The 22,943-nt window shown below is 42.7% G+C and overlaps 1 long non-coding RNA gene across 1 annotated transcript in view; it reads left to right on the plus strand.

The window, feature by feature from the left end:
• The first annotated feature begins 15,252 nt into the window (after positions 1-15,252).
• Positions 15,253-22,943, plus strand: part of LOC146653167 (uncharacterized) — a 28,395-nt gene continuing 20,704 nt past the window's right edge. The window contains exon 1 of the long non-coding RNA XR_014907682.1: positions 15,253-15,473. This is a non-coding gene — a long non-coding RNA (uncharacterized LOC146653167). The remainder of the gene's footprint in view (positions 15,474-22,943) is intronic.

Genomic DNA, 22,943 nt, shown 5'->3' on the forward strand with positions numbered 1-22,943 from the left:
GCCTCTTCCCAACATCAAAGGAGCCTGCACTCACTTCCTGATCCCAAGTTGAATAAATTACTATAGACTATTACTACAATACTTTTTAATTACTTTTAATGCTTAAATTGCAATACAGACAACCCAGCTGTCATTAACCCTGTGTTATAGCATCAGCACCAAAAGATTTCTAACTATAAGCAAAAGTGTAGTATTTGCAAACCTTTCTGTCAGAATCTGAACCCATTACTCATAAATCTGCTTTAAATGTTTACATTTATGACTTCATTAGTACAACTGGTAGCAACATTGTCCAGACTAGCCATGCTGGCAAGCTGTAATATTTACAATGCAAAGCTAATGCACTCTGCTTAGTTGTAAGTGTATTGTGAAACCAAAGCGAAGGAGGATTGAATACATACAAGATAACACACATTTAAGCTTTGGTAACTTTTAGATGTTATGTATTTCATATTTATATTGTTCATATTTCTACTTCTAGAATTATCCAGTTTTTCCTGCAGGAAAATTTTAACCTCCTCATTGTATTTATTTCTATTTGATACCCTAAAAGTAATTGTGCACCTTCTAATTTTTTTCCTGGTGACTAAGATAGATCTGTGAGTGTTAACTTGTTGTGTTTGCTAGTTCTGTGAAGTTCACTGAAGTTTCAGCTGACAAGAAGGTGAGCTGAGAGTGACAGTCGTTTCCTTTTGTGTTCAGTATTTCTTGAAAAAAGTGGCTTTCTGCTCAAATCCTTTGAGTGCTTCTTTTAGACAAGCTTCTAATTTTAGCATGGAAACATCCATGATTTTAATAATTTATTTTCAAACTAGCCTGCAAAGATCAACTCTCATATCCTTCAAGGGCTTTGTGCTTTAGATGCAGCCACAGATCTCCAAGTTTGTCATATTATGACTCCGACAGCATCTAAGATTCTATTTGAGACTCTGTCTATTTACTTACTGTAAATTCATTGCAAATGTATAGATCGGGGCCTCTCTCCAAACCTACCCACATTTTTAGCCTGCTATGTCCCCAACACACAGCCTTTCATACACACATGCATATGACCCCTGAAAACCCCTGGCCCTGCCCTTGTCTGCTAGCTGCCTCGCATACACTGGCTCCATTCTTCCACGCCACAGACGGAGATGGTTGGTGTGTCGGTGTGTGCATTGGTGTGTGTGTGTGTGTTAGAGAGTAATGGTGCATACAGTGCATTGAGTGTTCTGGAAAACCAGTGTATATGTGTGCTTGTATGAAATCTGTGGATTAACCTCCTAGGACCTGGCGTCCACATGTGGACATCACATTTTGGGTTATTTAGGCCAAAATACTCAATTTTGCTCTACAAGGGCCTGATATCTACTTACAAGGACATTATACTGATAGTTTTCTATCAAAATTTTAAACGAATATCCTCATATGTGGCTCTCATTTTTCTTAGAAACAAAAATTAGGTAAAAAAAAAAAAAAAATCTGGTAATTTTTTGTTTTTACATTCATCAGGACCCAATCAGCCCAAATATCAAAGATAAATTAAAAATGCATGCAAGCATATGTGGAAAGGGGAAAAACTGCAGATGGGTATAATTCAACTGGGAGGCTAATGTGTGTAGGACTGTTTGCATGTGACAAACGGATACATCATGTCAAAATGAGTGCAAGTATTCAGGCAGCTGACCCTCTATGACCCGCTATCCCTCTAGCCTACTCCCCCTCACAAACCCATCCACCCCAAACAGATCCAAACTTCACTGTGCTGAGACCAGACTACATGGGCTCTCACGGGAGCTGGACTGTCATCTCCTGGCATCAGCTGTAGGAATGCATGTAAGTGCTCACAGTCAGTCCCACAATATATATTTTCACTCATGGCTAAGTCATGTCAAAAGAAGTTTGTACTAAAGAATCTGTAAAAATACCACACAGTGCAGTTTTATGTAACCTTTTCAATTATCTATTATGTTTAAAACAAATTTTGCCCATTTCCCTTTTCATCATTGTGCACCTCTGGATCTCATCCAGCATGGCCATAAAGAGTGCCCTTGACTGCCTTGTCTATGATCATCATTTGTGATAAGAGCGTGGTTTCCAGCTGCAACTCAGAGACTGAAGAGCAGTTTACAGCTATAGAGTCCACAGTGTTCAACTCTGAAGATGACACATCAGATCAGGAGCATAGCTGTAGAGTTATGGATCGTGAATTTGTCCCCAGGGCCAGACTGTCCTACTGTAGTGTCCTAAGATGTCCGATGAAGAAAAGTCCATTGTGGGGCTGCACATAGTGCATGAAGAAGTCAGGATTTAAGCCATGTGAGCACAAATGTTACCCATACCCTTCCCATTCACCAGATTTGTCCCATTGCAACTTAAATGAAATTAAAAATGAAGGGGTTTAATTTTGACAATAATGAAGGAGATCTGCTGCACATCGCAAGCGCACAACTGCAACTGATCAGAATGTGACTGTGAGGAAGCAGCTGACAGGAAGAGACCTTGAAAGAGAGAACTGCCAACTCTGTATCAGGGATAAGTCTGCACAGAGATGTGGAACATGATGATGGTGCCATGAGTATAAAAAAAATGCGTTCTTAAAATAAAAAAAATTCCAAACCTTTTATTTTTTATTCCACAACGATGATGTTACCCTGTCCTACAACTGCTCTTTGATAATCATGAATAGGGACAATAAGTAAACCTTAATAGAGCCACAAAAAAATCTGACCAGAAGACATGAATTATAATACTAAACAGTAGAATTATGTTAGATTGAGAGTGAAATTATGAAGAATAGAAGAAGTTGTGTTATTGTTTGTGGGGTTCAATTTCCTTGCCACAAAGTAATTGCTCATTATGCTCTCTAGTCAGATATGATCTGGTGGTTCACCATTTTCAGTCTGAAATGCATTCTTTGTCATTATTTTTTGTTTCTTTTTGATCACAAACATAACGTGGAAATGTGTTCAACTGAAGTAGGTTATGATCAAAACTAAAATGTAAACCATAATGGTCCACGGCATGGTGCCCAAACCCCTGAACCTGAAAGCTGCCTTTGCTTTCCACTTCTTGCACCACTTGGGCACTAAATCACAGAGACAGGAACATAACAGGAGCTTACCTTGGTGTCAACCCAAAGCACCAAGTGCTTTTCTCCCTCCCAACATTTTCACTTTGTAGCCCATGCCAGACACTGTCACCCCAAATCTCCTACAAACCTGCCTCCTTATGGCAGCAGCACTCACAAGGCGATCGTAGTAGCACGGCAAAGCCACACAGCACCATCTGCTTGGGCAGGACACGTGGTGGAGGAGAAGCATGGGCTTCCTCCTCATCTTACCCAGTCTATGTTCTTTATAGAAATCCTCCATCCTGTGTCATGTAACTCACTGCACTGACCCCCCACCCCCCCTTCCCTAAAGAAAATCCTCCCGATAATTTTCAAGGAATTATCAGGAGGACTGCGCTTGGATTTATGAACTCCTGATCGTGGCCATGGCAACGACAGGCAACTTTGTATTTCAGGAGGAGAATCATGGGGTGGGGTTTGAGGGGGATAAAGATTTTTTTTTACTGGGTAGGGAGGGAGACAGTAAGATTTTGCTCGCTCTCTTTTTCTGTGTCTGTGTGTGTGGTGATGGTATTGGGAGGTGTCTAGTGGAGAAAGAAGAGGCATTGTTGTATTGGTATTCATGGTGTCAGCAAACCTGAGTAATTGCTGGGTCTTAATAAAGGGGAAGAGGTAAAAGCTTGTCTAGGGGGTGCAACGTTCTAAGTACTCCCAGCACATGATAGGAGGGAGTAAACACTTACACTATATTATATTATATTGCTTGTTGACTGATATTTTAACTCAAAAGTACAGTTTTTAAATTTTATGTTGCTGAAACAACAAAGTGATAAAAAAAATCTATCTGATCGAGAAATCACTCAACTTTGGAAAAGAGACTTTATTACAGAGAAATGGCTCTTTCCAAAATAAAAGCTATACTATACGCTTCTTCTGGGCTATATTCTCAGCAGCATATTAAACATATCAGGACCCCATAAGGAGAGTCATGTGCTAACGGCTGTCTAAATGACGCGGGTAAAGTTTGTAGCGTGCGTGCTTGTTGTTTTTGTCTGCTTCCACTTGTCTTTGCACTAGGATGATGTCGGAGTAAATGTGCAGTCATATTCGTTGTGTTCCCTCTAGTGCTGTCAGCCTTAATCTCATTGAAATGACGTTAACGCCACAACACGGCAAATCTCCGCTAACGAGCTACCGCGGATCGCCCCGTGCATGGGGCTGGACGGCCAACACGTTAACGAGCTAACTGTGCTAACGCACTAGCTCCCACCAATGTAATTGAGCATTGCGTGGCACATCCAACATGCTGTTTTACTTTTGTCCATGACGCGCTTACCTTCAGGGTCATACGTCACATGAAAACCAAAATAGTTCCAAACACCAGATCTGAATGAGGTTGGGGGAGGTTGGGGAGACATAATTCTTCTTATGGGGACCTGATATGTTTAATATGAGAGTATACCACAGAAGAAGTGGAGGCAGAACAATACTGGAAGAGCATATGGGAGAAGGACGCAACCCATAACGGCAATACTCAGTGGCTAGTGGATCTGAGGGCAGACCACAGCGACCTTCCCGAACAGGGTCCAATAACCATCACAGTGGCAGATATCCAAGAAAGGGTCTCCAGTATGAAGAGTTGCACAGCACCAGGCCCTGACATGGTTCACGCCTACTGGCTGAAGAAGCTGACTGCACTCCACGAGCGCCTGGCAGCACAAATGAACCAGCTGCTAGTTGACGAGAGACACCCGGAATAGCTAACCGAAGGCCGGACAGTCCTGATCCTCAAGGACCCCCAGAAGGGACCGGTGCCTCAGCACCACGTGGAAGCTCCTGTCAGGCATCATAGCGGCTAAGATGAACAGGCACATGACAAGAGGCACAAGACTGGCTACGGATACCGACTACAGAATGGAGCAGTTGTCAGCCACATGACATGTTACATGGATGACATCAAGCTGTATGCCAAGAGTGAACAAGACATCGATTCACTGATCCACACCATCAGGATATACAGCAATGACATCGGAATGTCGTTCGGGCTGGAGAAGTGTAGTCGGATGGTAACAAAGAGAGGGAAGGTAGTCAGAACGGAGGGGATCAAACTAGCAGAAGGCAACATTGCAGACATAGAGGACAGTTACAAGTACCTGGGGATCCCGCAGGCGAATGGGAACCATGAAGAGGCCGCTAGGAAAGCTGCAACCACCAAGTACCTGCAGAGGGTCAGGCAAGTCCTGAGGAGTCAGCTGAATGGTAAGAACAAGATCCGGGCTATCAACACGTACGCCCTGCCCGTGATCAGGTACCCTGGTGGGGTAATAGGCTGGCCAAAGGAACAAGCACTAAGCACAAGATCCATTGAGGCTGGGGTCTATCACACCAGGCAAGACCCCAGGTGCAGGCTGTGTAAAGATGCTCCAGAGACAATCCAGCACATAACAGCAGGGTGCAAGATGCTAGCAGGCAAGGCATACATGGAACGCCATAACCAAGTGGCCGGCATAGTATACAGAAACATCTATGCCGAGTATAACCTGGAAGTCCCGAGGTCAAAATGGGAGATGCCCCCAAGGGTGGTGGAGAATGACCGAGCTAAGATCCTGTGGGACTTCCAGATACAGACGGACAAAATGGTGGTGGCTAACCAACCGGATATAGTGGTGGTAGACAAACATGAGAAGACGGCCGTAGTGATCGATGTAGCGGTTCCGAATGACAGCAACATCAGAAAGAAGGAACACGAGAAGCTGGAGAAATACCAAGGGCTCAGAGAAGAGCTCGAGAGGATGTGGAGGGTGAAGGTAACGGTGGTCCCCGTGGTAATCGGAGCACTAGGTGCGGTGATTCCCAAGCTAGGCGAGTGGCTCCAGCAGATCCCAGGAACAACAGCAGAGATCTCTGTCCAGAAGAGCGCAGTCCTGGGAACAGCTAAGATACTGCGCAGGACCCTCAAGCTCCCAGGCCTCTGGTAGAGGACCCGAGCTTGAAGGATTGACCGCCCACAGGGGCGAGTGGGGAGTTTTTTTTATATATATATATTTTATATATATATATATTTGTCCAACAGTGATGGAAGGGCCAATTCAATTTGTCTGGGAGCAAAATGAGAAGTGGCAAGGGATTTTTTTCCTTTTTTTTTTTATAAATGCATCCTTTCTTAGTATCCCTTTACCATCTTCTTAGGTGCAAGAAACTTGGCCAGTCTTTTATGTTTACCCTCTGCTATCATCTCTGTATGATATGCTTACATGTAAATCCAAGAAACATTATGTATGTGATCTGTTTACTGTCTTCCTGACTGTGTATCTGCAGCTCGCTCCCGGATGTATATATCTGCTTTCAGCTCCTTATCAGGCACTTGCAGTGTTCCCTGTAAAGCACAGACTCCACCACTATAGAGATGTACTCACTGTGGAGAAAAAAAAGTGAGACAGAAAGGGGAGGAGGAGGGGTTAAAAAAAAAACTCCTGACACCTCAGACTCCACTTCACAGCCAGTGAAGGAAGAAAGTAAGCAAGCCACTAAGCCTTCCCTCCCCACAGCCGCCTGCAAGGTGAAGATACTGCTGTTCACATTTGGACAGATGCGAGGATCCCGCTGCACTGTGTGTGCGTGTATTTATGTGCGATTGCAAGGTTAATGCCTTCAGCTGTCACTGAGATTTTCATATAGACCAAATGTCTACGTTTGATTTTGCTCAAATTTTCAGCCTAAATCACACAGTCTAAAATAAAGAAGTCATCTATCTTAAACTTGAAGATGAATACCCATTCCTGTGCAGTTGAAGTTTAAGTAATTGTTTGCTTCTCCTTTAGGAGAGTTGAGCGCTTTCTGGGGAAAAGTGGATTGCTGCTGGGATTCACATACCCCAAACGGTCAATACAGAGAGACCGTGAATGGTTTTGTTATGGGCAAAATTTCAAAATGCACAGCAGGATTATTTCTGAGTGTGAGCTTTAAAAGGTTTAATGATTGAACTGCCAGTGGAAGCAAAACAAACATACTGCAGGATACAGGGACCCTATTCATTGTGAACTGTACAGTGTAAGACAATAATAGCTTAATCAAATGTGACATGATATTATTGCTCTTAAATGTCAACTGCTGACAGAAGAAAGTGACGTAAGACAGTAACCGAGCGAATGAGAGCAAAGCATTCCAGTTTGCACAAGGCTGAAAAACTTAAATCAAAGAGCTTGCTAAAAAATAAAAACAGCTTTAGTCAGCATATGGACATACACAAAATGGATAACAAGGTGGAAAGTCTGAGTGACTTGTCCAAACCCTAGTCTCATGTCTTATGCACTTTCATGTTGCATTATATTTAATTATAGATCATACCGGGGCAGCCCTTAACAGAGTCTGCTTGCCTCACAGGTACAAACAGTTGAATAATTCATTAGCTGGCGTGTAGGATAGGATGTGATGTGAGTGCAGCAAGAGAATAAGCTTACTGTTATTCAACTTTCAGCTTCATCTTGCTGCGGGACAAAATGGAGTTTCAGTAAGGTTAAATGGCAGATTTATTGAGCTTGTCACCTGCACCTTACAGGTATCCAAGAGAAAAATACCAATGTAACAGTTTACAAGAGCCGGCCAGCGGCTGACAGGTATTTTATTTTTAGCGCTGTTGGCAAACCAGTTATCTGAAAATCGATTGTAACCGTGAAAAAAAAACAGTAGAATATTAAACCATGTCCAAGTTTATATTCTTTACACTCTAAAACAGGTTGGCTGTACAGTTGACTGCGATTATTCTCGAACAAATCCACAGCCATTGTCATTCTTTCATGTTGTGTTCTCAGTATCCTTTTAGGCATTCTTATTGCAGTTGAAGCTATTAACAAAGAAATGTGTCGTAGCTTCAAGCAGAGAGAAATTGCCATTTTTGTAATTCTGTTTAGTGTAGCAAATAATACACTCTGTAATGATCGGAAGCAATCAAAGTTATCCAAGTGATCCTGTTTTGAGTTTATAATGACCCCAAATATGGGCTCACTACTAATGCTTCTCAGAAACTACATGAGACAACAAATGGATATATATTTAAAAGCTAAGATTTATAATGACATAATCTAGCCAATTTGCCTGATAGCTATAAAAAATGGTGAGCATATTAAAATTCCGGCATTTCTGAATGACTTTTACAGCCTATAGAGAATAAAGTTGCTTCTTTCATTTTTACAAACATAGTCAACTTGATTGGACTGAAGACTCTTAGTGCTGATCTTGAATTAGAATTTGCAGACTGAACTTTATTATTGCTTAACAGGATAATTAAAATTACATTGTGATTTTTTTTTTTTCGTATATTTTGCTAGGGCCCCTTACATTTTTTAGCTACACATCCATGAACTCTACGATGGCGTGGGGTGGAATCTCTCAGACCACCACATCCCAAAGGTGCTCGATTGCAATGAGAGATCCATTCGAGTACAGTGAAGTCATCGTCATGTTCCAGAAAGGGGCTTAAGACGATTTGACCTTTGTGATATGGTGAGTTATCCTGCTGGAAGCTATCACTGTCCTCATTAAAGGATGGATATAGTAAGCGAAAACACTCAGTCTGTTGTGAAAACATCCCCACCACTATCCTGAACTGTTACAAAGCTCGTTCTTGTTCTTCATGTCAAATTCTGACCCTACCATCTAAATCCCACAGCAACAAAACATGACTCATCAGACCGCACAACAGTTTTCTCATCTTCCATTTTCCAGTTTTGATAAGCCTGTACATGTTGTGGCCTCTGTTTCCTGTTCTTGGCTCACAGGAGTTGATCCCAGTGTGGTCTTCTGCTGAACATCAGTTAAAAAAAAAAGCTCTTCTGCATACCTTATTTGGTTTTACAAGTGGTCATCTGACTTCCTGTTTACCTTGGATTACTGGAAGTGTATGATTTTTTTTTTCAAAGTTGTACTCCTTTCTGACAACTCCTGTATAAAATAGTATAATGCACAGTTTATATAAGAATATAACCAAGCATGGATTAAGTTTTTTAATTAGTTTGCTGCTATTTAGTGTCTAAACTCAGACTGAACTTGTTGCATTGTTTTTATTTTATTTTAGTTTAAACAGACAATATGATGAAATATACATAATATAAACTTTCTCAGCTGACGGTAAAGAGTGCAGAAATGGTATGGACTTAATTTTACAGTACATGCACACTTTGGGAAAATAGGCTACAGTCACATCAGAATAGAAAGGATGCTTGTACCAACATTTTTAATGCTTCCAGCTGCTGCTGCTGACTGTGTAGAAAAGAGGCTTTGGATGCACAGCGGGAGAAAGGAGTGGTGCGAATGTGTTGTGCTCCTTAGTGGTTCCCTCTAAAACTTTACAATGAAAACTTTGGATATTTGTGCCACCATCTTTGAAAAAAAAAGTGCTCACTCCTGCCAAACACACAGGATAAACCAAAAACTATGACTTTTCCTACAAATTCAGGTCAGGCAATAGTAGTTGAAATGTTTTAGACTGCTAATGTTTTAGTGAACCATGTTCTGCGTGGTTGGGATTTAGTTGGTTGTGCTGTTTAAGTAAAAATCAAGTGCGTGAGAAAATAGAGATGTGTTATGAGGTAGATAGCAAAAGGAGGAGTAAAAGGACAAAATGAGAACGAAAAGAGAGGGAGAGAGAGGGAGGAGTGGATGCAATGAACAGGAAGCATCCGGAATGAATTCCCAGAGATGTCCATGCATGGCTGGGCTGAAGTGGCCTGGATCTGGGAGGTGGAGACTGGGTGGGGGGTTGAGAGTCCAGCTGGACAGAAAGAGAGAGACAGAAAGAAGACAGCGAGATAGAGAGAGGGGCCCTGGGCGCTGACAGGTGTAGCCCTGCACTCCAGCTGAGGCCTCACAGCTGACCTGGATCTCTGGATAGTTCTCTCTGTCTATGTCTCTCTTTTGCGCTCTCTCTCTTCCTCCCCCTGTCAAAACACATGCTAGTCCTCAGAGGGTTACACACATGACAAGGCATTTTATGTTTCACCATGTTCGCTGTTCTTCATTTAGTATGGCGGGTCTTCCAACCAGACTGCAAAACATAACTTTATTAAATACTAGAAACATCTACGTTCATCTTGCATCTTATAGTTGATAACTACTTCAGACTCTGATTCTTAACAGTACAGATTACTCTCTCACAGATCAGACACGTCAACAATCATGAACAGTAATGAGTGGTTAGATAAATATGTCACATTCATCGGGGCAGCTGGAAGGAAAGCAGCAACGGCGAACAACAGAAATCTATGGGATGACACGAAATGCCTTTGGTTGGACTTACACCAGAGACGTTGTAATTAAATGACATCAAAGAATTGCTAAAAGCAATCAACGTGCCGGCAGTTCAGTGTTCATCAGCCATATTTCACTAATGATGAAATGATTAAAAAAAAAGAAGAGCAATGTTTAATAAATATCAAGGAGACATCTCTCTGCTTGTTTTTTCTCTTTGGCTTTGTAAAGAGGTCCTATGTACTCAAATAGTTTTATAAAATAATATCAAAAATGTCCATTAAAAGCAGCAGTTTTAATTTGCACTACCTAATCATTCCTTCTGAAAATCATTGAGGTAATTATTATATTAGCTTAAAATGATAGGCACAGTACATTTAACATATCATTTAGGTGGTTTAAACAAATATACATACTGCACGAGACTATTCCATGGGCCTCATCTTGATGCATAATATTACCTTAATAAATTCAAGCAGGTTTAACTTTTGATACATTTTACACTATCCTATCATCCCCTTTATTTTGTTTAAACAATTAGTGTTTCTATCATGATCCAGACCTTTTTGTCATGCGCTGTTATTTGAAACATCAACACGATTAAAAGCAGCCCCAAATTAATTGAATTTGCCCGACTGCCTCGTTACGTGAGGCGACTGTTAACGCGATGAGTAAATGAGCATTCTGATATGACAAGTTAAAATGATAAGGTCAGTGCGGCTGAACAAAGAGGAACCATTTCTGTCATTTTACAAAAGACTAGATTACACTCATGTTAAATAAACAACGAATTAGAACAGGGGCAGACTGATTTGCAGTTAGCAGCAAAGCAATTAATCTTACATTGTAAATGTGGGCACAGAATGGGGAAAAAAAATACAATGAGCACTATTGTAAGAGCGGCATTGCTTCATGTCATTGTCATTACAGCACTCGCTCTAATGAAATGTACTGTACTTATTATGAGCTTTGTCTTCCTCTGCCTACCAGCGGATTCTTATTTAGTTTGTCTTAAAATTTCATATCCCAAAATGAAGTAGAGCAATCTGTAAAGTGGATAATTTCATTTGTTTCTTGTGCAGGTTTTTGTGAGAATATCAACACTTAAGTGAGGAAGAGTGGCTTGCAAGCATATTGTCACTCATTTTCAGACACTTAAGAAACACGTGTTTGCTTTAATGTCGAGTCAGCTCGACATTAAAATTCTTATTTCCATGCATTTTTGCAGAACGGCAATTGATTTGGTTTTTTTTATACATATTGTTTAAAACAAATGCATTCCTCTGGAGGATGCATATCTTTACACACTTCTGTGAACAACTGGCATGAAACTGCAAAACTTTTAATATTTCATGGATGGGCATTTTTGTCTCAGTCATGATATTTGACTATTTTTTTAAAAAAATGTAAGTGTGTGCATCCATGCATGCACCTAACCTACCCACAAACACACGCACATGCAACCCCTCAACCCCATCTCATCAGCAACCATTCATGTAACCACACACACACACGTGCATGTACACTCATGTGGATATTATCAGCGGTGCTCAGCTGAGGCTCCAGGCCTGTCCGGTTCCCATGGCGTAGCAGTGACCAGGGGAGGAAGAGCTTATCTCTTCCCCAGGCCCCTCCCTCGGCCCCACGCCTTGGCTCTGGGAGCTGGGAGGCAGATGCCATGCAGGACCCCAGTGTGGCACGCTTCTGTGGCCAAAGCATGTAGCGTTTAATGCTTAAGGGATGGGCTTTTGAACCAGACAGTCTATCTCATCTGTGTGTTTGTGTGGAAATGTGCGAGCTTGTGCAGGCCACACAGCAGATGGAGGTAAAGGCTTTGAGTATGACCATCTCCCACTGGCCCACCTGGACCCGTTTAGAGCATTTGGTACGCACACACACGCACACACTTTCACGCAGTCTGAAATCAGCTACTTTCTGTATAATAAATGGGACCAAATGAAATCAAGGTGCTGTGTTATCTCTGAAATATTACTTCCTCTAAATTTATAAGGACGTGATTATTGAGATGTCAAATTATGTGACGAGTACAGTAAAGACGATGACTGCAGACATCGAGCGATGCTCTATGAAGGGAACGACGCCACATTTTTGCACTGTTTCTGGAGCCGATTTCACTCAACACCCATTCTCTCACGAGCAGCTGAATGAATAAATCACCTCCTCACATTTGTGGCGTGCTCTCATTGTCACACTGCACCATCACCGCCAATTATGCTGAACTATTTCCTCACTAAACCAGAGAGTATTTACAGGTCTACAAAGAGGAGAACAGGTGTGTTGGAATGCGCAGCTGAAAAACTCCAAATGAGTTTTAAAGAGATGAGGTTAACAGCTTTGAAAAGCTCCTTTCGTCTCACTGAATTATGCTAAGTGTTCACAAAACATTGGTCTAAATATAGGGCCAGAACATGCCGCAGATTAGCTCGCACAGTGATGGGTCTATAAGACGGCGGCACGGAGCTGTCTTCCCTCTTTGACTGGCACAGCTTTGAACCCCACAGCGAAAATTCATTCCACAGTGGGTATATATCTGCAAATGTGTGTCTCTGTATTAGCCTGACAGTGTATCTTGAACCAAGGCTTTTATTTTCCCCCCTGTATTCAGAAGGAATCTTACATTGGGCTGAAACTGTATTCACGTATGACACAGAGTGGACTAAGGTAGAATAAATATGATGCTTCTGTAGATTATTTTAGAGCGCGAGCACCCTCCTTTTGGCCGTTTGAAGGTATTAAAGGAAAAATTCATTTTGGCTCTCCTGGCTAACTATATTGCACGAGCTCAAAAGTGCTGAAAACATTCAACGGTTTGACACGCTCAAGTCCTGTTTCAGCAAAGACACCCGTGCTTTAATATTGGGAGTCTTGCCTTTGATGTGTGATCACACATGCGCATGCCTACCACTCACACACTCACGCAGGCACAATACATTTGCTGAGATAAAGTGACTGCAGTGTATGACCCATTTTGCAGAGGCAGGGCTTTGCTTTTATAATGATGGAGAGTGTGTGTGTGTGTGAACACTTGAGTGTATGAATGCATAACCACTATCTTACAGCAGGATGACGCTGCACAACAGGCTTTTAAATCTTGAAAAGGAAGTGCTAGGCTGGTTTCTTGTGAAAATGCTCCTGTCACACGTCCGATCATAATGCCGTTAGCCATACTTACTACTCTTCCCGCCGGGGGTTTCGGGCAAGCCAGTAGCTTCTGAAAGTACTCACAAATATCAAGAAAAGAGGAAGCATTATTTTCAGGCAAAAAAAATAAAAAATCTTGTGCATGGGGTGCGTTGTGCAATACACTTCATGTTCCCTAAGTGTGGCAACAAGCCTTGAAATCCCTAAGCATGCTTCTCAAGCAGTTAATAATCATTGTTTCATGGTGCTGGAGGAGCAAGCCGGAGATAATGCTCTGTATAGAGATAGCGCACTGCCTTATTTCTGCCGCCTCCTGTTAACACAAGAGACAAATGGAATGGGTGCATCGCCTTGGAGCCATCCAAATGAGGGTGTCTGCTGTGGAGTGAAGTGAAGTGAAGGTGGAAGAGGAAGAAAAAAAAAAGGGGGGGGGGGGGGGGGGCGGTGGCAGGCGAAGGGGGGCACAAGTGCCACAAAAATCAGGGAGCGGCTGCTCGACCCTCGCGGCGCATCACGGTTGCAGTCAAGTGAATGTGAAAACAAGAGAAAGCTTTGCGGAATATCGATTTAATGCCGCAGCCTGAGCAGGGGGAAGATGCGTGCTCCAGATTACACGCGCTCTATTTCCCACCCATACAGAATCTCCAGTTCCTTCTGTCTCCACAGAACCAGAGAGGGAGGCTGAGAGGATGCTCTTTTATGTCCCGTTGCCCTCCTTGAAGTCCAGCTGTGTAGAAAATCAATGTAGAAATGAAGAACGGGGCAGAACAACATAAATATGTAAAACATATCACACCGCCTTTGTGTCCATACACGTAGGAGAAAGTAATAGAGGACCTTTGTGCTCTTATAGCATTTTTTGCATCAATTAGCTCCAGGTGTCTTAAATAATAGTTTACTTTTTAGGAAAGTGAGAGTGAAGATTCATTTTGGGGTTTCTGCGGTGTTGAACATCAATGTGGGGCCTTGCTGAACTCTATTTGATCCTATTCTTTTTTCACTTTTTATTATTTGCGTCAGAACATTTGTGGCATTTCAGCCGGAACAGTATTGACTTTGTTAAGTAATGATGAATGAAATTCCTCGTGAATGTGCAGCACTTTGTTATGCAGGAAATTATCCACAAATTTATGCAACTAATTCAGATTACAGGGATACAAATTTGATTCTGTATTGCGCTGCTGTTCTTGCATCTGGTGGGGGTTATATGGATATCACATCAAAATGTGATAAAATCATGAGAAATAAGTGATGTGATATCTGGAAACATCCAGATCCAGTGAAAACAGCTCCCTGTTGGTGACTTTGGCAGTCATGTTGCTTTCTTACCTGTCGTCACTATGAAGACAACTTCGTGTTACATTTTCGCCCTCGGTTAATGTGCTAGTTGACGACCACTCAAAAAAAAGAAAAAAAGAAAAGAAAGAAAGCTGACGTGTAGGCTCGCCACACATTTTCATACATTCCACTTTTATATAACGACGAAACAGAATGTGTGCGTTTCCCCTCCCTTCTATGACAAAAATCTTAAGAACAATTTGTTACTTATGCGCCCCCCCACCCTCTCTGTCTTCCAACCCCTCCCGCTGAAAATTATGAACACTGAGCCGCACTCACATTCTTGCGCACGGCCAAGCGAGGAGGCGCCTCCGCTCTCGTCCTGGGCCAATGGCGCACGCACTCCCCTTATCATACTTATCCCTGGCTGGCCAATGGGCGCCTCGAACACAGGCTCACATGACGCCTTTCTGTGCGCTCCCTGTCCTCTCAGCGCTCAATCCCAGCGAGTGCAGGCATCACTGAAGACCTGACACCGGCGGAATCGGACGTTCGCCGTCCTCGGCGGGACGCACCAGGTGTTGTGTTATGCAAACTTCACTGCCATCCGATGACGCTGTCACATCCCGTCGACGAGAATGACCCCTGGCTTTGTCTGAGGAGCACACTTGGCCGTCTCCAAAACGCAGAGTCACAGGGGCAAGACAATAACGCCCAGAAGTTATAGAAATGAATTGTAAGTATCGACAAAATTTTACTTCCCGTCTTCTATTCGCTTTAAAAAAAATACGATGATAACAATCCTGAAACTATTTTATTTTCTGTTTGTAGCCAACTTTGCTTTTTCTTGATTAAATTTTTGTTGTTTTTAGGATTTGCGATTGCATGTGCCACTTTTGCGCCGTTTTCTTTCTGTCCCTTTCTTTTGGTTTCCAAGCAGAATTAAATACATATTTTTTAAACCACTTCATAGTCTTATTTGACTTTACCTGATGCTCGGATGGTGTTTGACTTCGCTTATATTTCTCCTCTTTTGACGTTCTTTGCGCAGTCTGTGAATTTGCTCATTGTGAATGTGGGGCTGTCTCAGTGCAGGGCCATAGCATGAAATATAGATAAAAAGCACAGGGTAAACCCGCTGACCCCGGGCAGGCAGGCAGACAGACTGTGCAACCGGTCCGCACGACTCAATGAGGACAATCGGGGGTGAGAGAGGGGAGGGAGAGCAGCAGAAGAAATAAATGGAGTACTTGAAGCGCACTGAAACAGCGCTGCACTTCACTTCAGCCCGCGGGGCAGGATAAGGGTGGATCTTCAGTAACGTGTTTTGTCTGTTCAAATGTGATTAAACAAAGAAAAATTATTTTAAAAAGTACTTAAAAAAAGGTAAATAATTATTGAAGAGGCTTTTTCTACTTAAATTCCAGCAAATTGAATTTCACATTCTGAGGTCACATCACTCATTGAACCCTTTTATTGATTGGAAATTAGGGGTGCTGGGGTCAGGTGGGGTGCAAAATTTATGTACAGGCAGGAGTCAAAGCAAAAAAAACCAAAAACCCAAAAAGGTGCCTTCAGATTGTTTTTTGTGCTTTACGCCAAGGCAGGAGAAGGGAGGGAGAGAGTAGGGGACCGGGGCCATTTGATGTTTTCAAAAGGTTTCAGATGGCTTTAATTAGGACCTATAAAAATCTGTCTGCCCCGTTCTCTAAGGTAGCGCTGTGGAGTACCAGAAGGGAGGGGAACTGGCAGAGGAAGAAAAAAAAAGAAAGAAAGAAAGAAAAGCAAACCGACACAGAAAGTCGCTTCAGCAAAGGATCGTCTAATCAAATTTTTATAACCCTCCTCTTCTCTTCTCCCTGCTTCCCTCCCTTGCCTCCCGCCCTCCCTTCCTTGATGCTGGTGGTATGTAGGCAGCCCTCTTTGTCTGGCTGCTGTGTTATCCCCCCCTCCATCCCCTACCCTCCACCAACCTCAAACTAACTATTGCCTACAGTTGGTCCGACCCCAGACACCTGAAGGCTAGACATAATGATCAAGAGAAGTTCCAGTCTGTCTGGAGCACAGCCAGCGGTGTTTAGGTTTTCTTCTTTTTCTCCTCCTCCTTTTTTTTCTTCTTCTGCTGGCGCTTCTTTTGCTTGCTCCTCATCCACAATCAGCTCACGCTATGTTTGAGAGTTTGCGTTGGTGTCTGTGTGTGTGTGTGTGGCTGGAGTTATGTTGGTTTTTTGCTGCTGTCACTGTGTAGCATATATGGATATTGGATTGACTGTGGGTGACTAACGGAGTTGCAGTCTCCGCGCTAAGGAGACATCAAAGACTTTTTCTGTGTTCTATTATATGTGTGTGTGTGTGTGTGTGTGTGTGTGTGTGTGTGTGTGTGTGTGTGTGTGTGTGTGTGTGTGTGTGTGTGTGTGTGTCTTTAGCTATGCACCTATGTATATAAGGAGCAAGATTTCGGCTATGTTGATTGGTGAACATCCGGAAGTTTAAGTTCAAATAAGTTATATCACCTGGCTCTTTTAAAATTCATTACATCGATTGTGCTCGATCGCTGTTTTTCTGTACCACCCAGAGGAATTCTGATGCAAAGCAAGATTTATTATTAATGAACAGGAACTGGGTCCTTTGATGTTAAAACAACAAACATAACATATAATTTCTGCATGATTATTCTATTTTTACCATCTCAAGGGCTTCAGACGAGGCTGCGAGACGTTGTTCATGGTTTCAGTTCTGCTGACTCGGTTGTCTAGTCACCGAGGTTATGACGAGGTAGCATCTGAAGTCTAGCAACATGAAATGCACAACTCCAATTAGAAGTTGGTGGAAGATATTTCAATATCTCTATATCTTTGACACAGTCATTTATGGAAGTGTCTTCCTTTTGCACGTCTTTGTTTTGTCGATGTGCGGTGGTTAGGGATTATATGGCGCGGCTTATAACTGGATAATGAGCTAGCTCGCTTTATGGAAAATGGCTGGTTGAAGTCTTTGTTGGGCATCAGTGGAGATTGTGGTTGAATGCGGCACTTTTGAGTTGTTTTTCCCATTTTTGATGAAGTTGTTTGTGAGAACATTATCCCTTTTAGAAGCTGGACTGGCTCTAAGAGCAATGTAATCTCCCCAAATGTGACATTTTGAGGAGCAAGTGCCTGTAAAATGTACACACAGTTTTCAGCTGAAATCCTGCTACTTGTCTGTGTGTGTGTTTTCTGAAAGCCGACTGTGTATTGTGGAATCAAGAAGATTGAGGTTGCCTCTTCTTTCGCCACCAGCCTTTTTGAAGAGGGAAGTAATAAAAAGCTCAATGGGTGCAACAGGCTGTTCTTCCCGCCCTCGTTTTGAAGCTGTCTACCTGGAGATGAATAGGAGGCCCTTTGTAATGAAAGGGGAGAAGAGAACATTTTATTGAAGGCTCTGGATGCAGGAGGATGCACTATAGCTTGTAGATGGCGCATTTGTGTCAGGTTACACAGTTGTACTGCCCACCAAACAATGATTTATTGACATATGAATAATTATTATTTAAGATTCTTCACGGGGGTACAATTTCCTCGACATATCAACATGATGATCACAACTGATGGAAATCTATTAAGCCCCAAGTAGGTGAAAGGAGTATTATGTAAACATTATCAAATGATTTAGTTAAATCCTGCTTGAGCACCTTACCTGACAATGACGCCGGAGAACCACAAAGCCACAGAGTTTTCGGTAACCACCTTTATGTGTGAAGGAGTGAAGTCACAGTCAAAAATGGCGGAGTCATTCAATTACCGGCGTCCCCTTTCCTGGGAAAAGTCCCGAGTTGCGAAGAGGTTAATTGTTTTCGAATCTCCATCTGAGGGGAGAAAATGGGTGAACGGGAGGGATAATTGAGCTGCTGATAGTTGAGTGGGTTATGGATTACTGTGCTTTTCTACAGCAGAAAAAGGGAGGCGACCAGGAGGGGAAGGGGGGAGAAAGAAAAGGGAAGGAAGCGGTGTGAAAGGCCCGTGTTATGCGATGCAGCCGCAGGGGTCGTCTGGCCCTTCTTGGGAAGAGGAGAACTTCAATCCTGTTTAACCCGTGAGGTGACCCTTGGCCCCTCGCATACTCCCGCCTGCACCAGGTGCAAGCCCTCACTGCTGGCAGCTCATGCACACACTGCAAACTAATTTTTCACACACTCTGCAAGCACTGGGGGAGAAGCCATATGAAAATGTGGATCCCTTTTCACCTTTCCACCCCCCCAAGCTTCTTTTTCTTCATGCCATTCTATTGTCAGGGGTTAAAGTTACAACCAGGATGGGAGGGGGGTAGCTAGAGCCCATCTTTCTTTCTCCTCTTGTAAAATGTGTTATAACTAAGAAAACGGGAGCCAAGATGATTCGACGTGATGTAATAATAATCACAAGAGTGTTAATCAGAGGGATGTCATGTATAATTAATTACTGCAGTGTTTGATAACACCGCAGCAACCACCTCGGGCCATTAGCGAAAGTTTCCTGTTACTATTAATGGGCGTTAATAAAATACAAGAAAACCAGCATGGAGCAAGCCCTTTGCATGGCCCACTGGTTACAACACTGTAAGGTTAACGAACCAATTTACATACTTCCAGCTACCGTCTGGGTGAAGTGACAAGGCAGACGCTCCCTACTCTGTGCTGTTGCGTTATGATGTTCAATATGGAGGAATGTGTCAAGTCTGAGTCTGTTTCTTGATTGTGAAGTGAAAATCAGTGCTGTAGAATCTGAGGTGGCTGCTTTTGTTGTACGTGTTTAATTTTATTTGAACCCATTTACACATAGCTGAGCAAATGTTGTCAATTGTACCCCCAATCTCTTATCTTTTGGAGGGGAAAAAACAAAACGGTGTGAGTGGTGTCTTCTTGGCTTCAGGCAATGAGAGTCTTGACAGGGGCGAGCCGCAAAAATCACTAAAGATGATGCTGGAGACTGGGAGGAAAAGAGGATTAGTATCTGTCCACCATTCTACTATTTTCATCTGGGCGATCACATTACAAATAGAGCCTTCTCCAAGCACAGGAACAAAATGAGGTCTGTTGGTGATCAATAAAGCAGTGTGAAAGCAGAGGGATGTTATTAAAAAAAAAAGAAATCAAAGGCTCTGGCTGGCATGGCCATCATCTCGACCAGTCTGCTGGAATCAGATAAGGGAATGGGGCCTTGCAGGATGGGATGTTTGGCCCCTGGGCAGCTTGAGATGACGAATATCCCTGCCACCGGCACCCATTGCAGACTGATTCCATCTGCAAATGGGCAAAATCAAAATGTTTTAGGATCTTTCTGGCGTCTCTAAGATATTGTAATTGTGAAAGAAAGGCCGTAGGTAAAGATGAGTAAATAGGGACCCAGTGTTTAATCCCAGTGCTGGATGTTCGGGAGAAACTACGCAGTTATTGCTGTAACTCCGCTATTGTCCTCCATTGGATGATGGCTTTTTACCTCATGCTTCACTTACATGATTTAAAGAATATATAATCACGGCTGTTTTCCGATGACAGTGTGTCAGAGCTGGTGCGAGTGTTCGTCTCAGATTAGCTCTTTGTGCCACGAGGAGAGAGGATAGGCAGGGTGTGGGGTGGCGGAGCGGGGCACAATACCTCCACAATCCCAGTTGAAAGAAATCATTTGCACAATTTTATGAAAGCGGTATTTGTCCGGTTGGATGGTTCTATCAAAGCCCAACAGCCACGGTGGAACGTGATTTTTAAAAAAAAATGACATGGTGAGCTACAAAGCCGGCAACATGTCGGGTTACAGTCATTTCTCAGCTGAACGCTCTCCAGGTAAATGCAGATAATGCGCTCTCGAGTTTCTCTTTCTCTTTCTTTAAGAAGTCTCATTTCTACAGATGGCTCTGAGCTGACACCGTAGCTGCCAGAGCTTCTGTTCTCAGAGCTAAGCTTGCACAAAATTTATGTAGTGAAGATGAAAAGACATCATGGCTACACACTCTACGCCTGTAAATTAATCCCTGGAAAAACTAACTTGGAAAAGCAATGAGTTTCTTGTTCTTACAGTATTATCAAAGCCCTTTCCCCCCCTGTACTCACGCCACAGATGCTCTTTATCTAAAACACTTCACAGTCTCACTTTTAAGACTTTTCAGTTTGAATAAGATGGTAGTAAACTTTCATGAGAAAGGTAAGTGTGCAGCAGATGTAACTAGATGAAGCGTGTCATTTCTTTGGAATTTGTTGTTCACTTGCAGTCATAAAAGATGACTGGCTTCTGCCCCTGTTTGTCTTCAGTTTCAGAACCCCCCTCCCCATCCCCAACCCACCTCCCTGCAGCATTTCCTGGTGACTCACTTCTCTTCGAGCCATTTATGCTTACAAACTTTGTGAGGATGAACCACGCAATTTTTGCGTTTTATTGTCCACGAGGGACCATTGGGCATAATGAAGTTCTGTTTCCCAGCTTGAGTTTGGGAGGCTCATGATTACAAATGCTCCTCTCATTGTCTCCCATCATCTCCTCCCTAATTGAAGACAATATAACGAGACAATGGGGTCTCGCTCATCACTCTGCGTCAATGGCATGCTCTATGGAACGTGCCAGTCTGTTAAAAGCGCGGTAGTGGAGGTGGGCGGCACACATGTGGATGGATACTTGAATGCGCATGAGCTTGTTTAATTTGGACCAAGAAGAAGATGGACAATTAAACTACAGCTCCCAGTGGGGCTGTTCATTTTGGTCAGCTTCCCCACGTCATGGCTGCCTGCCTTTGTAAACGCTCCTGGATGTGTCTGGGTTCATGCCTTGGGAGGGGGGAGTTGGGTTTGTGGGCGGGAAGGTCTGTCTCTGGAGGGTTGTCTCAGACGATTAGGACAGCCAAGTGAAGAGAGTCCCTGAGAGCCTGGCCCCCTTCACCTCCCTAATATACTCTGAATAAGTTTGTCTATACCGTGCGTTTGTTGTGGTGATGGAGGCGGGTGGGGGTCGTGTCTGGCCATGGTTTAGTAGTGTTTGTCATCTGCCCCCTTGAGGCCTCTATCGGCTTCTTTGTCTGAGTGTCAGACGTGCAATGTCAAACGCACAATGTGCCTGTGCAATCAGGGCGTATTGGGTTAGGACGTGACACTGGAATTCATCTTCTTTTTTTCAGTGTTGACAAACGTCAACTTACTATTTCTCCCATTAGTTGTTTTTTTTTCTTAATATACAATTTTATGCTTACTTTATGGACAAAAATCCACAATTCACCCAAATACTGATATAAAACCACTTCATAACAGCTGCCGCGTCAGATTTTTTCCCCCCTCCGTTCTTTACTTACATAACGCATTTTTAATGTATTTCTGTAAATGACTTGCAAGACATAGATATAAAGGGACTACGAGGATATTCTCAGAATATTATCAGTTAGAAGCATATTGTTATGAGTAAACAGTTGGCTTTGTTATGAGTCACTGAAGATAAAAAGGGAAAAAAATTGCTATGTTAAAGTGGTGCACGGTTCGGAAAAAACTCTTTACGGCTTTTTTTTTTGCCCCTACTAATTTGAACAATAAGGTGTTATGCTTTTTTTCCCTTTTCCCCACCACTCTTAATCTTGATTTTATGTGTGGTTTCTTGAAAAGCCAACTGAGAGATGAAGGAGAGCTGATGCAAGCCTAGTTGACGCTGTTGTTTCGGTAACTTTTAGAATTTGCGGTATTCGAAAAAGATAAATTGAAAAGTCTCGATTCATAAAAAAGCAATCTGTGTTATGCCTAAAAGCATTAGCAGAATTTCCTTTGAATCGAGGCTTAACACTCGCTTCATAGCTGTTCATACAAACAGTCCTATTGTTTGGTGGCTACACACATAATCTGGAGACCAGTTTAGTGGTCTCAAAGGTGTCTCTATGGTTTCACACAGTGCATCTCTGTATGAAATTTGGAAGAAAGATTCATTCATCTCAGCACAATGACTAACATAGAGGGCACTGAGTCCCAGCCAAATATCACAAGTTACATTGAAAACAAACAAAATGGCCTTGCTGTATACTGAGGAGACAAAACGTCCCAATGACTGATAACAGCTCTGCAGGATTTGGGCGCTGTGGGAGAAATGGCCTCTGTGGCTTTGCATTCAAGTCATTTGGCCATTTGGAGCACCAGGAAATGACACGCATTCCTCATTCCCAGTACCAAAATAAACTCAAATCTAGCTTCCTGCTATTTGTACACAATTACTTTTTCAAATTTCAT

This window comes from Rhamphochromis longiceps, linkage group LG15 (genome assembly GCF_057381845.1).
Source record: "Rhamphochromis longiceps isolate RC_006_pf linkage group LG15, R_longiceps_female_GT1.1, whole genome shotgun sequence".
Taxonomy (NCBI): domain Eukaryota; kingdom Metazoa; phylum Chordata; class Actinopteri; order Cichliformes; family Cichlidae; genus Rhamphochromis; species Rhamphochromis longiceps.